This window comes from Ranitomeya imitator, chromosome 2, assembly GCF_032444005.1.
Source record: "Ranitomeya imitator isolate aRanImi1 chromosome 2, aRanImi1.pri, whole genome shotgun sequence".
NCBI classification, from domain to species: Eukaryota; Metazoa; Chordata; class Amphibia; order Anura; family Dendrobatidae; genus Ranitomeya; species Ranitomeya imitator.
Genome location: NC_091283.1, coordinates 376127679 through 376142215, shown reverse-complemented (window position 1 = coordinate 376142215; position 14537 = coordinate 376127679). Strand labels below are relative to the sequence as shown.

Genomic DNA, 14537 nt, shown 5'->3' with positions numbered 1-14537 from the left:
GGGAACATATGAGGAGATAGGATGTGTAGATGTTGTATTCTCAGATCGTATAAACTGGAATGTCATAAACATCACCCACTTGAGCACTCGTGACTTGGATGTGACTGTAAAGGGAGGTCTCCGTTTCTCACACTCACTTTTCCATTCAACTACCACAATAGGCTGAAAATGAGCTAAGAGCCTCCCATAGTCATCTCACACATCCACACCACACTTCTTGCCCCCACAGCTCACCATTTTGATAGGCCACCAAGACGCCTGCCCTGGTTGGTACACTAGCTCACATGCACAGACAACTTTTCAAAGAACCTGATAGGTCCTGTTTGCAATTTGACATACACTGGGTGAAAAAAAACAAGCTGTACATTTCCTTTTGATGTGGGTACATTTAGAACAGCAATGAACAAACTTATTAAACTTTAAATTTAATATTTAAAAAACAATGTACAGTGCTTAAAAGCAGAAATGACATAATTTACACACAAGGAAAAAGGTACAAAATTGGAGAGAAAATTCTGACGGAGATCACCACAGAAATTAAGATAGATCTACAATTCACGTTGTCTCTCCTGAATCTGACTATGAGCTTTTCTGGATGAGATATTGTAAAGGGTCTCAGGTGAGAGGAGGATGTCTCAAAATAAGGCTGTCCTTAAATTATCTAATGTAATGTGTTCTGTAACTAAGAGCGTTAATGGGCATTTGGGTCCACATCTTTTGATAGTATAGGTATAGGGCAGCACGGTGGCGCAGTAGTTAGCACAGCAGCCTTGCAGCGCTGGGGTCCTGAGTTCTAATCCCACCCAGGACAACATCTGCAAAGAGTTTGTATCTCTGTGTTTGCGTGGGTTTCCTCCGGGCACTCCGGTTTCCTCCCACATTCTAAAGACATACTGATAGGGATTCTAGATTGTGAGCCCCATCGGGGACAGTGATGATAATGTGTGCAAAACTGTAAAGCGCTGCGGAATATGTTAGCGCTATATAAAAATAAAGATTATTATTATTATTTGGCAGGATCGTTTTAAGTACTTCTATTGTTTACCTCTCTATCGGTTATTTCTTGAAATAGTATACTCTCTTGGTTGGATTAGCCCTTATTCACATCTTCGATATATAGGTCCAAGCAGGCATTATTACACATCTTTTATTTATTACTATATATACCATATATAAGCCTAGCCTGGACTTTACTTAGTGTCCTATGTTCCTATGTCTTACAGTACTAGCCTCTTATCCCATTTATCTTAGCAACACTTTTTATTGTGTACTGTACATCGCTCTTTAGACATTCAAGTCGAAATAATTATGAGACTTTGAGCACATTAGGATTTATCGACACCACTGTGCCCTCTATCTACACAAATGGTCAAAATTGTTGAACCCCTCTCGTTTAATAACAGAAAAACCCACAATGGTCACAGTAATAACTTGAATCTGACAAAAGTAATAATAAAAGATCTATGAAAATGAACAAATGAAAGTCAGACATTGCTTTCAACCATGCTTCCACACAATAAAAAAAAAAATAAAACTCATGAAATATGCCTGGACAGAGATGATGGTACACTTAATTTAATATTTTGTTGCACAAGCTTTTGAGGCAATCAAACGATTCCTGTAACTGTCAATGAGACTTCTGCACATCTCGACAGGTATTTTGGCCCACCCCTCAAGGGCAAACTGCTCCAGTTGTCTTGTGTTTGAAGGTTGTCTTTTCCAGATGGCATGTTTCAGCTCTTTCCAAAGAGGCTCAATAGGATTTAGGTCAGGGCTCATAGAAGGCCACTTCAGAATAGTCCAATGTTTTCTTCTTAGCCATTCTTGGGTGTTTTTAGCTGTGTGTTTTGGGTTATTATCCTGTTGTAAGACCCATGACTTGCAACTGAGACCAAGCTTTCTGACACTGGGCAGCACATTTCTCTCTAGAATCCCTTGATAGTCTTGAGATTTCATTGTACCCTGCACAAATTCTTGACACCCTGTACCAGATGCAGCAAAGCAGCCCCAGAGAATAATAGAGCCTCCTCCATGTTTCACAGAAGGAACAGTGTTCTTTTCTTGATATGCTTCATTTTTCCGTTTGTGAACATAGAGCTGAGGTGCCTTGCCAAAAAGTTAAATTTTTGTCTCATCTGTCCATAGGACATTGTCCCAGAAGCTTTGTGGCTTGTCAACATGTAGTTTAGCAAATTCCATTCTCGCATTTTAATGATTTTTTAACAATGGTGTCCTCCTTGGTCGTCTCGCATGAAGTCCACTTTGGCTCATACAACAACGGATGGTGCAATGTGACACTGATGTTCCTTGAGCTTGAAGTTTTTCTGGGTTCTTTTATTACCATTCGTATTATCCGTCTCTTTAATTTGTCATCAATTTTCCTCCTGCGGCCATGTCCAGGGAGGTTGGCTACAGTCCCATGGATCTTACAATTCTGAATAATATGTGCAACTGTAGTCACAGGAACACCAAGCTGCTTGGAGATGGTCTTATAACTTTTACCTTTAACATATTTGTCTATAATTTTCTTTCTAATCTCCTGAGACAACTCTTTCCTTCGCTTCCTCTGGTCCATGTTGAGGGTGATACACACCATGTCACCAAACTGCACAGTGAGTATCTGTAGCCGTATATACAGGCCACTCACTGATTCCAAGATTGTAGACACCTGTGATGTTAATTAGTGGACACACCTTGATTTAACATGTCCCATTTGTCACATTATTTTCAGGGGTACCATCATTTCTGTCCAGCCCTATTTCATGAGTTTTATTTATTTTTTATTCTGTGGAAGCATGGTTGAAAAGTAATGTCTGATTTTCATTTGTTCATTTTCTTAGATGTTTTATTTATTATTACTTTTGTCAGATTCAAGTTATTTCTGTGACCATTGTGGGCTTTTCTGTCATTAAACGAGGGTATCAACAATTTTGACCACGTGTGTATGAGGAATGTTTTTAAAATATGGAATTTATATTTTAACATTTTCTAAGTACATTTTGGTATTTTATCTTGGAGTTGTATTGCACGTTTTAGTTTTCCCCCAATATTTATAAGAACCTGATGTTTTCGTTGTAACAAATATACTATAAACTGATGTAGAGACTGGAGGAGTGTGGATATCGCCTATTTGTTCCCATCTTTTCAGTCATTAAAATGCATCAACTACTGAGGACTCTCAATGGTGATTATTGCGGAAGCGCACAGAGGGAGAGGCATGTTTCCACCAACACACCCCAATATATCGCCATGACAACAATGGGGTCCTAGAACAGTGTCATTAAAAATATAAAGTGAAAAAAAAGCTAAAATACAGCGACATTGTCAAAAGAAATAAAAAGTTCTACTTCTAGGATAATCTGTCCCCAGAATGTCTCCATTACAATGCACAGCTCACACCGCAGATAACAGCCCCTCACACATCTATAGCACCGGCCCAGGGCAACATCTCCTTACTTGGGAAACTGATCTAGGAGGTCAGTGCTGTGTCCCGGGGCCATCTGTATCAGGAGTGGGGAGAAGGCGGCATTTATTTATTATCATCTGGGTGGGTGGTACTGTGGGGGGCATCTTCTAGTATATGAATGTGTGATTGGCGGTACTGTGGGGACATTATTCTGTGTGTGGGGGATGACGGCACTGTGGGGACATTATACTGTGTGTGTGGGGGGATGGTTCTACTGTGGGTACATTATACTGTGTGAGGGGGATGGCAGCACTGTGTGGACATTATACTGTGTGGGGGGGATGGCGGCACTGTGGGGACATTATACTGTGTGTGGGGGATAGAGGCACTGTGGAGACATTATATTGAGTGTGGGGGGATGGCAGGACACTGTGGGGACATTATACTGTGTGTGGGGGTGGTGGCACTGTGGGGACATTATACTGTGTGTGGGGGGATGGCAGGACCCTGTGGGGACATTATACTGTGTGTCTGGGGGATGGCGGGACTGTGGGGACATTATACTGTGTGTGGGGATGGCAGCACTGTGGGAATATTATACTGCGTGTGAGGGATGGAGGCACTGTGGGGACATTATACTGTGTGTGGGGGAGATGGCAGGACTCTGTGGGGACATTATACTGTGTGGGGGGATGGCGGCACTGTGGGGACATTATACTGTGTGTGGAGGGATGGCTGCACTGTGGGGACATTATACTGTGTGGGGGGATGGCAGCACTGTGGTGACATGATACTATGTGTGTGGGGAGGATGGCGGCACTGTGGGGACATTATATTGTGTGTGGGGGTGGCAGCACTGTGGGGACATTATACTGTGTGTGGGGGGATAGCAGCACTGTGGGGACATTATACTGCGTGGGGGGATGGCGGCACTGTGGGGATATAATACTGTTTGTGGGGGGATGGTGGCATTGTGGGGACATTATACTGTGTGTGGGGGGATGGTGGCACTGTGGGAACATTATACTGTGTGTGTGGGGGGATGGTGGCACTGTGGGGTCATCATACTGTGTCTGGGGGGATGGTGGCACTGTGGGAACATTATACTGTGTGGGGGATGGCGGCACTGTGAGGACATTATACTGTGTGGGGGGATGGCGGCACTGTGGGAACATTATACTGTGTGTGTGGGGGGGATGGTGGCACTGAGGGGATATTACACTGTGTGTGGGGGGATGGCGGCACTGTGGGAACATTATACTGTGGGGGGATGGCGGCACTGTGTGGACATTATACTGTGTGTGGGGGATGGTGGCACAGTGGGGACATTATATTGTGTGTGGGGGATGGCAGCACTGTGGGGACATTATACTGTGTGTCTGACAGGGGCGCTGTACTATGGGAGCAATATGTGTTTCCTGACTTCTGGTTCTTCATAGTTGGGTCGTATGTATCTATCTATCAGAGGAGAGGGGAGAAAGCGTTATAGCTCTTAGTAATGGGGAATCTCCAGCACCTACCTCCACCTGCAGAGCCGCACACCACATATATGGCTGTTCTGTGCACACAGGACCTGTGATGAGGTCACAGGAGAGGAGGAGTCAGGGGTCACATGATCAGGGGCCTCAGTGTCTGCAGGACTCTGCTGTGCTGGTTGTCATGGTGCTGGATGAGGGGAAGTTTCTGTGTGGGGTCAGGATGGGTTTACAGGGTGGATGTAGCAGAGCTGCGTGTGTACGAGGTGTACGGAGCGGAGCTGAGTATATATGATGTGTACGGAGCGGTTTTTGTAGGATGCGTGCAGAGTGGAGTCGTGTGTGTTTGCAACATGTATGGCACGGCGTCGTGTGTATGTAGCAGAGCCCTGTGTGTATGATGTGTACGGAGCAGAGTCGTGTGTGTACGAGGTTTATGGAGCAGAGCCATGTGGGTACGACATTTGCGGAGTTGTGGTGTAGGAGTCGTGTGCGGTGCAGAGCCGTGTGTGTACGAGGTGTATGGAACGGAGCCATGTGTGTACGAGGTGTATGGAACGGAGCCATGTGTGTACGATGTGTATGGAGCAGAGCCGTGTGTGTACGAGGTGTACGGAGCGGAGCCGTGTGTGTACGAGGTGTATGGAACGGAGCCATGTGTGTACGATGTGTATGGAGCAGAGCCGTGTGTGTAGGACGTGTATGGAGCAGACCCATGTGTATAGGACGTGTACGGAGCGGAGCTGTGAATACGATGTGTACAGAGCAGACCCGTGTGTGTATATGATGTGTACAGAGTGGAGACGTGTTTGCCACGGAGCGGAGCCGTGTCTGTAGGACGTGAATGGAGCAGACCCGTGTGTGTAGTACGTGAACGGAGCGGAGCTGTGTGTATATGACGTGTACAGAGCAGACCCGTGTGTGTATATGATGTGTACAGAGTGGAGACGTGTGTTTGCCACGTGTATAGAGCGGTGTTGTGTGTGTAAGATGTTTGCGAAGTGGAGTCGTGTGTGTAGGATGTGGGTGCATGTACAATGAGTACAGAGCGGAGCCGTGTGTAGGATTTGTGCAGATTGGAGCCGTGCATGTTCAATGAGTGCCGAGTGGAGCCATGCATGTTAGTTGCTGCCCACTGCTCCAATTTATTTATATATTTTTGAATCCTCCCTCTCTCTTCTCTAGTATTAGCCATCCCTCCTATCTTTGTGTCATCAGCAAATTTAATCAGTGTACCCTCAATTCCTTCATCTAAATCATTGATAAAGATGTTGAACAGTACAGGGCCCAGGACAGAACCCTGTGGTACCCCACTTGAGACATTCTTCCAACTGGATGTGCAGCCATTTACGACCACTCTTTGGGTCCGATCACTAAGCCAGTTATGAATCCACCTAGCAGTTGCCTTGTCCATTCCATACTTAAGTCATTTTTTTCAATAAGGATTGTGTGAGATACTTTGTCAAATGCTTTGCTGAAGTCAAGATATATTATATCTACAGCATTCTCTAGGGGCAGCACGGTAGCGCAGTGGTTAGCACTGCAGCCTTGCAGCGCTGGAGTCCTGGGTTCTAATCCCACCCTGGACAACATCTGCAAAGAGTGTTTGCGTGGGTTTTCTCTGGGTACTCCGGTTTCCTCCCACATTCCAAAGACATACTGATAGGGAATTTAGATTGTGAGCCCCATCGGGGACACCGATGATAATGTGTGCGAACTGTAAAGTGCTGCGGAATATGTTGGTGCTATATAAAAATAAAGATTATTATTATTATTTCCCTGATCCATCCAGTCAGTGATTCTGTCATAGTAGGAAATTAAGTTAGTCTGACATGACTTATTAATTACAAACCCAAGCTGACTCTGTTTAATCACTTCATTCTTATCCAGGTACTTAAACACATGTTGTTTAATAATTTGTTCAAAGATCTTTCCTGTTATAGACGTCAGACTCACCGGCCTATAGTTCCTTGGGTCCACCTTCTTCGCCATTTTGAAGATAGCACCATTTGAAGATAACATTTGCTCTTCTCCAGTCTTCTTGGACTTCTGTTCTACAAGAATTTTCAAAGATTATGGAGAGTGGTTCAAACGTTTCTTCTGCTATCTCCTTCAATACTCTGGGGTGTAATTCATCTGGACCTGGAGATTTGAATTAATTTATGTTAGCTAAGTGTTTCTTCACTATCTTTCTGTTTATAGATATCCTGGATTCTTCTATACCCTTAATAGGACAGTGAAAATCAGTTGATGTTAGATTTTCTTTCTGAGAGAAAACAGATGCAAAATAGGAATTTAAAAGTTCGGCCTTCTCAACATCCTTTCTTAGCATTTCATCATTTTAATCCTGTAAAAATCCTATAGCATCTTTGACTTTTCTTTTACGTTTGACATACCCCCAAAATCCTTTTTATTGTTTTTGATGTCTCTTGCAAGCCCTAATTCATTGTCAGCTTTAGCAAATCTGATTTGTGCCCTGCAGGTCCTGCAGACAGCATAATATTCTTCTTTAGAAACGCCTCCCTCTTTTCCTTTTTAGCATGTGTTTAAGTTCTGTGTTCATTCATCCTGGTTTCCTTAAACGCTTCCTATTCTTCCCTCTTTTCGGAATTGTTAACGATTGTGCTTTGAAAATCTCATTTTTCAAGATTTCCCATCCTTCCTGGACATTTTTGTCCTTAAGGATATACAGCCATTGGATCCCTCCCACTCTCTTTCTGAGTCCCTAAAAATCTGCCTTTCTGAAATCTAACCTTGAAGTCTGAGTCTTGACAGGTCTTCCTCCTCTAGATATCCAAAATTCTAAAATAGCATGGTCCCTACCTACTAGGGTCCCAGCCACTCCTACCTCAACCATTTCCTCCCTGTTTATAAGGATTAGATCCAAGGTGGCAGATCCCCTTGTTTTCTCTCCTACCTTTTGGAAGATAAAATTGTCAGCAAGAGAGGATAAGAATTTGCTTGACCTGTTAGTCTTGCCTGAGAGAGATTCCCAACAAATACCTGGATAGTTGAAATCTCCTATGACAACTATGTCATATTATTTGGGGAACTTGGCCATTTGATGCATAAAGAGTTCATCCATATCTTCAGCTTCCACAGGCGGCCTGTAGTAAATGCCTACAATGGTGTCCTTTCCGTTGTTCTCTCCTTGTATTCTTACCCAGTTTCCACAGAACTCCCAGTCTCTGAAGCTTCAATCTCTGTGCAGATATACGCTTTTCTAACATACAATGCGACTCCTCCTCCTTGCTTATCAAGTCTGTTTCTTGCAAATAAGTTGTATCCTTCTAGCCTTGTATTCCAATCATGTGTATCGTCCCACCAAGTTTCAGTGATTCCAATGACATCATATTTCTTCTCCTGTGTTAGTAGTTCCAATTCTCCTTGTTTGTTGCCCATGCTTTGTGCATTCATATAGAAGAGGGCTCAATATGGTGCGCTTAGGTTAAAAATCCCCATGATAGCCCATAGCTAAAAAAGATGGTATCCCAAGGTATTATGGTTCCATGCTTATGCGAGGGAAGATTAGTTCCTCCCGTCTTACCTTAGAGATACACTGCACAGTGCGTACGTCCGGAAGATGTTCCTGCATTCCAGCAGTAAAAGACAGCGCAGGATCACAACCAATTCCAAAATGGAGGTGCGTTCCAGCACAAAAGCGGCAGGACCAGAAATATGTCTGTTCCGGTATAGAATAGTCATGCGTTCCACTTAAAATATAGTTGGAACGCATACAAAAAGAGAAAAGAAATATAAAACAGAGGATTTAACAGCGCTCATATCATGGGTACCATCGCTAATTTGTACTCGATTTCTAGTTTTAATCATCAATATTGTTCATAAACTCCCATTTTGCAATACATCCCACTAAGATAATAAGACGCCAGCCTCGAATAATATTCATGTAGCATCAAAGTTATAGTGAGGACTGCCCTGTGGACAGATTACTAAATATAAAGTCATCCAAAGATAGGGAGGAAAAACAATATATGTTTTATATTTCTTTTCTCTTTTTGTATGCGTTTCAACTATATTTTAAGTGGAATGCATGATTATTTTTCCCCCGCATAAGCATGGAACCATAATACCTTGGGATACCATCTCTTTTAGCTATGGGCTATCGTGGGGATTTTTTACCTAAGCGCACCATACTGAACCCTGTTCCTGGTGGAACGCGATGCTGACATGCACGCCGACAGTGATTTGGAACAGGTGCTACTGCATGATACTATTTAAGGTGAGCGTTGCTATGTGGACATGTGGCATTACCCCAGAGGGGTATTATCCCCAAGCGTCGGGTATTATGTGGCTATTGAGTCCCTTTTGAGAATGACAACAATAAGCTAAGTACTCTTTGTCTTATATCACACTCCTGATGAACCTTGGAAGAGGGGAAACGTGTTGAGTTGCAGTGAAGCTTTGAGTGATATTTGGTGTCGTTAGATTTTGGCTCGATTTGAGGTGTGTTCTTGTGTTATGTTTGGCGCTATAACATTCTATCAAAAAGAAGGAATCATTCTCTGATGAATAAGGAGACTAGACCCACAATATGAGTTATTGATATGTATTATGAATAAGAGCCACAATACCTTTTGATATGTCATCAATGACAATATGATTGGCTAGTATTGTTCAAGGCCACAAAATGAGAGCAATACAAAATGGGCCATGTGCAATAGCCTTATGAAATGGTTATATAAACTGTGCCACTAAGTCTGTTATGGTTGGAAAATGTCCAACTAGAGAGAAATAATATAACTGTCTCCCAATACTGGGAAGGGTCAAAGCAAAGGTTATATCTGTGGGGTTATATATATCTTATTTCCAAGATTTATGGATGTGGCTATGGATGTATGACTCCTATATCTCTCCTATATATCAAACTGACCTGAGTACATATATTCCCAACATAATAGATCACGACTGGTTCTGATAGCACAATGCACACTCAAGAATTAGTAAATAGTGCTGAGTATCCCAATAAGAACAAGCACTATTTAGAAATGTCTACTTGACTCCTAGAGGAATAAAAAGGCTATATAGATTAGTTATGTCAAAGAGGGAGGAAGAAAAGGCTATACAGACCAGCTTCATCTTTAAAATGATCTAATTTATTGAGACACGGTTTCCTTTATCACCTTCTATTTCTTCACTCCCCTGCCAATATAGGGCCCACTAGAGTTAGCAGGGTGAGCCACTGACAAGCGGGAGTGCCATTGCGCAGGTTCTAGGGTGCCAACCTCCGCAGGTAGGTAGGGACACTCAGGCCAGTACAGGGGTAGGCACTTCCCTGTGATGTTTGTTTTTGCTTGATCTGATGATGGTGGTGTAATCTAATACATTGTAGAGAATTTTTCAATAAAGATATTTTTAATGTAAGTTATACTCAAATAGGACCACACTCTTGCTAAATACCTACTTGACCATCCATCAATCACCTACAGGAGATCATCTAATCTTAGAGACCAACTTGTCCATAGCTACTATTTTGGACCACAATTGGAGAAGGCCTTCACATCCATGGGTCCGAAATGGGGATTCTTTCCCTGTGGCAACTGCATCGCTCGGCCTAACATGTCTCGTGTTACCACATTTGAGTCAAGTGACGGTAAGAAAACCTTTACAATCACCCAACATATCACATGCAATATTATAGGGGTCCTTTATTCTGCAGTTTGCCCAAGCCCCAAACTTTATGTGGGTCTCACATCTAGACCTCTCAAGATTAGAATGAGGGAACACTATCGTGATATACAAAATGCACGTGACATGGAAGATTTCACCCTTTTAAAACCGGTACCCAGACTCTTCAAAACCTTGCACGACTGTAATGGCAAATTATTGATGGTCACTGGTATGGACAAAGTATATTTTGATTTAAGAGGAGGTAATTGGAGAAAGAGTCTTGCCCAATTAGAAGCCCGGTGGATCTCCAGGATAGGGTCAGTTCAACCATCTGGTCTCAACGAAGTTTTAAGTTTTGCCCCTTTTTTAAAATTTTTTGTTTTTTACTCTTTTTACCGTGTTTTTAACTTCATTGTCCTTTCACTTTTCCTTATACCAATACTTTATATACTTACCGTTGACTCCGTTGGTGTGTCTTCTTGGCTGTTGCACCCCTTTGGATCTTGTTGCGCTCCCCATGCCACTGGTGTCTTGCCTTTGTCTCCTCGCCTCATGTGTTCGACACCACTGAACTGGAACACTGGAGGAGCCAACGATGTGAATAGAAGAAATGGGACGTTTATGCAACAATAGTGATATTTTCTATAATCTTACAACCATGGGATATACAAAAAAATTTCTTTTGGATTCCTTTTCCTTAAGATCATTTTTGCTATACACGTTTTGTCTGGTTCCTTCAAAACATGGCGATTTTTTTTAGCTATCTTTATTATGGTTTTTGTTACTTTCACTATTTTATCCAGCATTACTTATCGCACTAGTAACACTTTTAATGCACACTATTACTTTATAAAGGAGTCTTATGATTATATTGCATTGTTTATTTCTCTTCACTGTATCACTTTCATATGTTACATCCAATATTCCTTTTTCATTTATTTGTGCACCTCTCTTTTTATTTCATCATGCAACTTATGATTATACCGCATTATTTAATCCAATGCACCTGTCTTATCTTTATATGTTATGGCGACACTTTCCCATTTAATGCATTAATCTTTCCCCTCACATAACTATGCCGCTTTTATGTCCATGCCATACCATCTATCCCTCTGTATATAGTCACTTTCACTTGACCCACTTTCATTCCCTTTTATTAATTAATATTGCATTTGTCAAGATCCTGTCAGCACCGAAACACTGTCACGGCTGAACAGGGTGACTCACCCACACTACAGGAGGACTCGGGGTCAGATACCAAGGAAAACTCAGACAGACGGGACCTGCACAGCGTTCTGAGTATGGTAGAGAACAGGAGGACCTGCGATCATGTGACCACAGGAGGTGGGGCTTAGCGTCCTGCTGCTGGAGATGGGTGTAAGTCTTTACAGGGAAACTAAAGTAAAGGAGAGGGGAACTCAGGTCGGACAGGCGGGGGTCATACACAGAGAGGGCGGCGCAGTACACAGGGGCAATCAGAAGAATAGTCAGGACGTAGCAATAGATCAGAAAAACCAGAACGGGCAATAGACAGTACAAAAACAGCAGGCAGAAATCACAACAGCGACAGAACCAAATCAGAAACCAAACAGACAGACTAGTACTTGCATAAAGCAGAGGCACACCAGGGTCAGACACACTCAGCCAATGGTCAGAGTATAAACGACAAGGACTGACCTCAGAGTGAGGCTATAAAAAGCCTCCCAGGACCCAGAAAGAGGCCATAAGAGTTAACCCTGCAACTACCTGACCCGAGAGCACAGTAAACCATGACAGCATTCCCTTCACTTCATACACAGTTTCGAATCAGTTTTTCACTTTGATTCCTTCACACATCTTTTACCTTTTTTTTACATCAGGCATATCTCTTAACACTCTTAACTCCATTTCTGATATACTTAACCAAGATCCCTTGAATGCATCCTCCATACCTACCATATTAGGCTTTTCTTCCACATATTTCTTCATGAATCAGACGCATCCAGTGAACCCTCCCAGCGGTGAGCGCTCCTGTCGGCTTCATGCTCTGGAGGCGCCTAGGAGACGAGTTTCTGCTGATGCCTGCTCCACCCCCCGCTCTGACGCGTCGAGCGGTGATGTGGTCTGGCGTTACATGACGCCGACCCATGGTGACCTCACACGGGCTCGCCAACGGAAGCACCGCAATCCAGCCGCTGCCACCAATGACAGAAACATGGTATACATATAAGCATCTCACATGGCCATTTTGATATACACTCTCCCCTGGATAAAGCTACACGCGAAACGCGTGTCGGGGTACCGCCACCATTGAAAGGTAATGTTGCAAAATACCTTCTCTATGTGAGCTTTCTAATACTGGGTCCTAAGACATCATTAATGGTAACACTCTTGCACTTTATTTGTACATAGGTACCTTTCTTGTTGGCACTCCTGCACTTTAGAAGTATAACCCTGCTCATTTATTATCCTTGATTAGTGTTACACTCTTACCAGAATATTAGGATATATATTGAATCTCTGCCACCATATATACATTTTGGAAATCGCTATCTATATGCACTTCTTTGGCCAATTATATTCGTTATAGGAAGTTTACTTTCAATTCCTCTTTTACATTTATCTTTAACTCAGGCCTCTGAACAGTTCATTTTTGACTGTGGCATTTCCATGCATTTTACTAGTGGCTCATTACCAAACACTGAGTGGCTCATTTTGTATATGTTGTCCCTACATAATATTATTTCTCTAAACTGTTTATAACAATTTGGTTGGATTTTGGGTCTTCTGACAGCCTGTGGTGTGCTTGCCTTGTGTTTTAGAAGAGAAGCTTCCAGAATTTTCCTGCCATGCTTTTCTGACATTAACATTATTTGTTTAGTTGTCTCAAGTGGAGGATGTCCAAATTATGTTGTAGGGTACTGATATGAACCCAGATGCTGCTTAAAAAAATCACTTTTGGCTATAAGGTAACATAATTCTGAGTTCATGCATACATTTCACATCCTACTTAACAATGCCCACATAAGGCTATTTAGAAGTGGTAGAGTTCCAATATCACTATGTCGTAGAAGATGGACACTTATTTTATACATCTAATATGGTCTTGTCTTAGTATATGGAACTTTGGGAATGAGATAGCAAACCCTGTTTCGAAGGTTACCCAATGACAGGTACCTCTTGGGTAAGCAGTTTTGATAGTTATCAAACCCTACTCTCCCTAGGAAGTTAAAGGGCAGTAATTATTTGGATAGGACACATCCACAGTGTAATATGATTAATACAATTATCCTCTATGAATAGACAATTTTCAAAAACATTGTCTTAGAAATATGGGATCCAAAGTCTGACGAGTCATATTCTAAGGAATGTGTCACGGAACCTACAGTGGGGTCAAAAAGTACTTAGTCAGCCACCAATTCTGCAAGTTCTTCAACTTAAAAAGATGAGAGAGGCCTGGAATTGATATTATAGGTTGACTACAACTATGAGAGTCAAAATGAGAAAACAAATCCAGAAAATCACCTTGTCTGATTTGGCAATATTTGCAAATTATGGTGGAAAATTAGTATTTGGTCACATAAAAACATGCAAGATTTCTGGCTCTCACAGACCTGTAACTTCTTCTTGAAGAGGCTCCTCTGTCCTCCACTCATTACCTGTAGTAATGGCACCTGTTTGAACTTGTTATCAGTATAAAAGACACCTGTCCACAACCTCAAACAGTCACACTCCAAACTCCTCTATTGTGAAGACCAAAGAGCTGTCGAAGGACACCAGAAACTAAATTGTAGCCCTGCACAAGGGTGGGAAGACTAAATCTGCAATAGGCAAGCAGCTAGGTATGATGAAATCAACTGTGGGAGCAATAATAAGAAAATGGAAGGCATACAAGACTGTTATGACCTGGTGGTAAGGACAATAATGGACCTGGTGGTTAAGAGCACACGGAATGACCTGATAGTTACTAATAATATAGGACGAGCTCTGAGACGTGGGAACTCTGCTGACCGCAATCCCTAATCCTATCACACACACTAGAAATAGCC

General features: G+C 42.5%; 1 protein-coding gene across 1 annotated transcript in view; it reads right to left on the bottom strand.

The window, feature by feature from the left end:
• Positions 1–4982, bottom strand: part of LOC138666614 (uncharacterized) — a 139892-nt gene extending 134910 nt beyond the window's left edge. The window contains exon 1 of the mRNA XM_069754810.1: positions 4927–4982. The gene's annotated coding sequence lies outside the window, so the exon portion shown is untranslated. The remainder of the gene's footprint in view (positions 1–4926) is intronic.
• Between the last annotated feature and the right edge of the window lie 9555 nt (positions 4983–14537).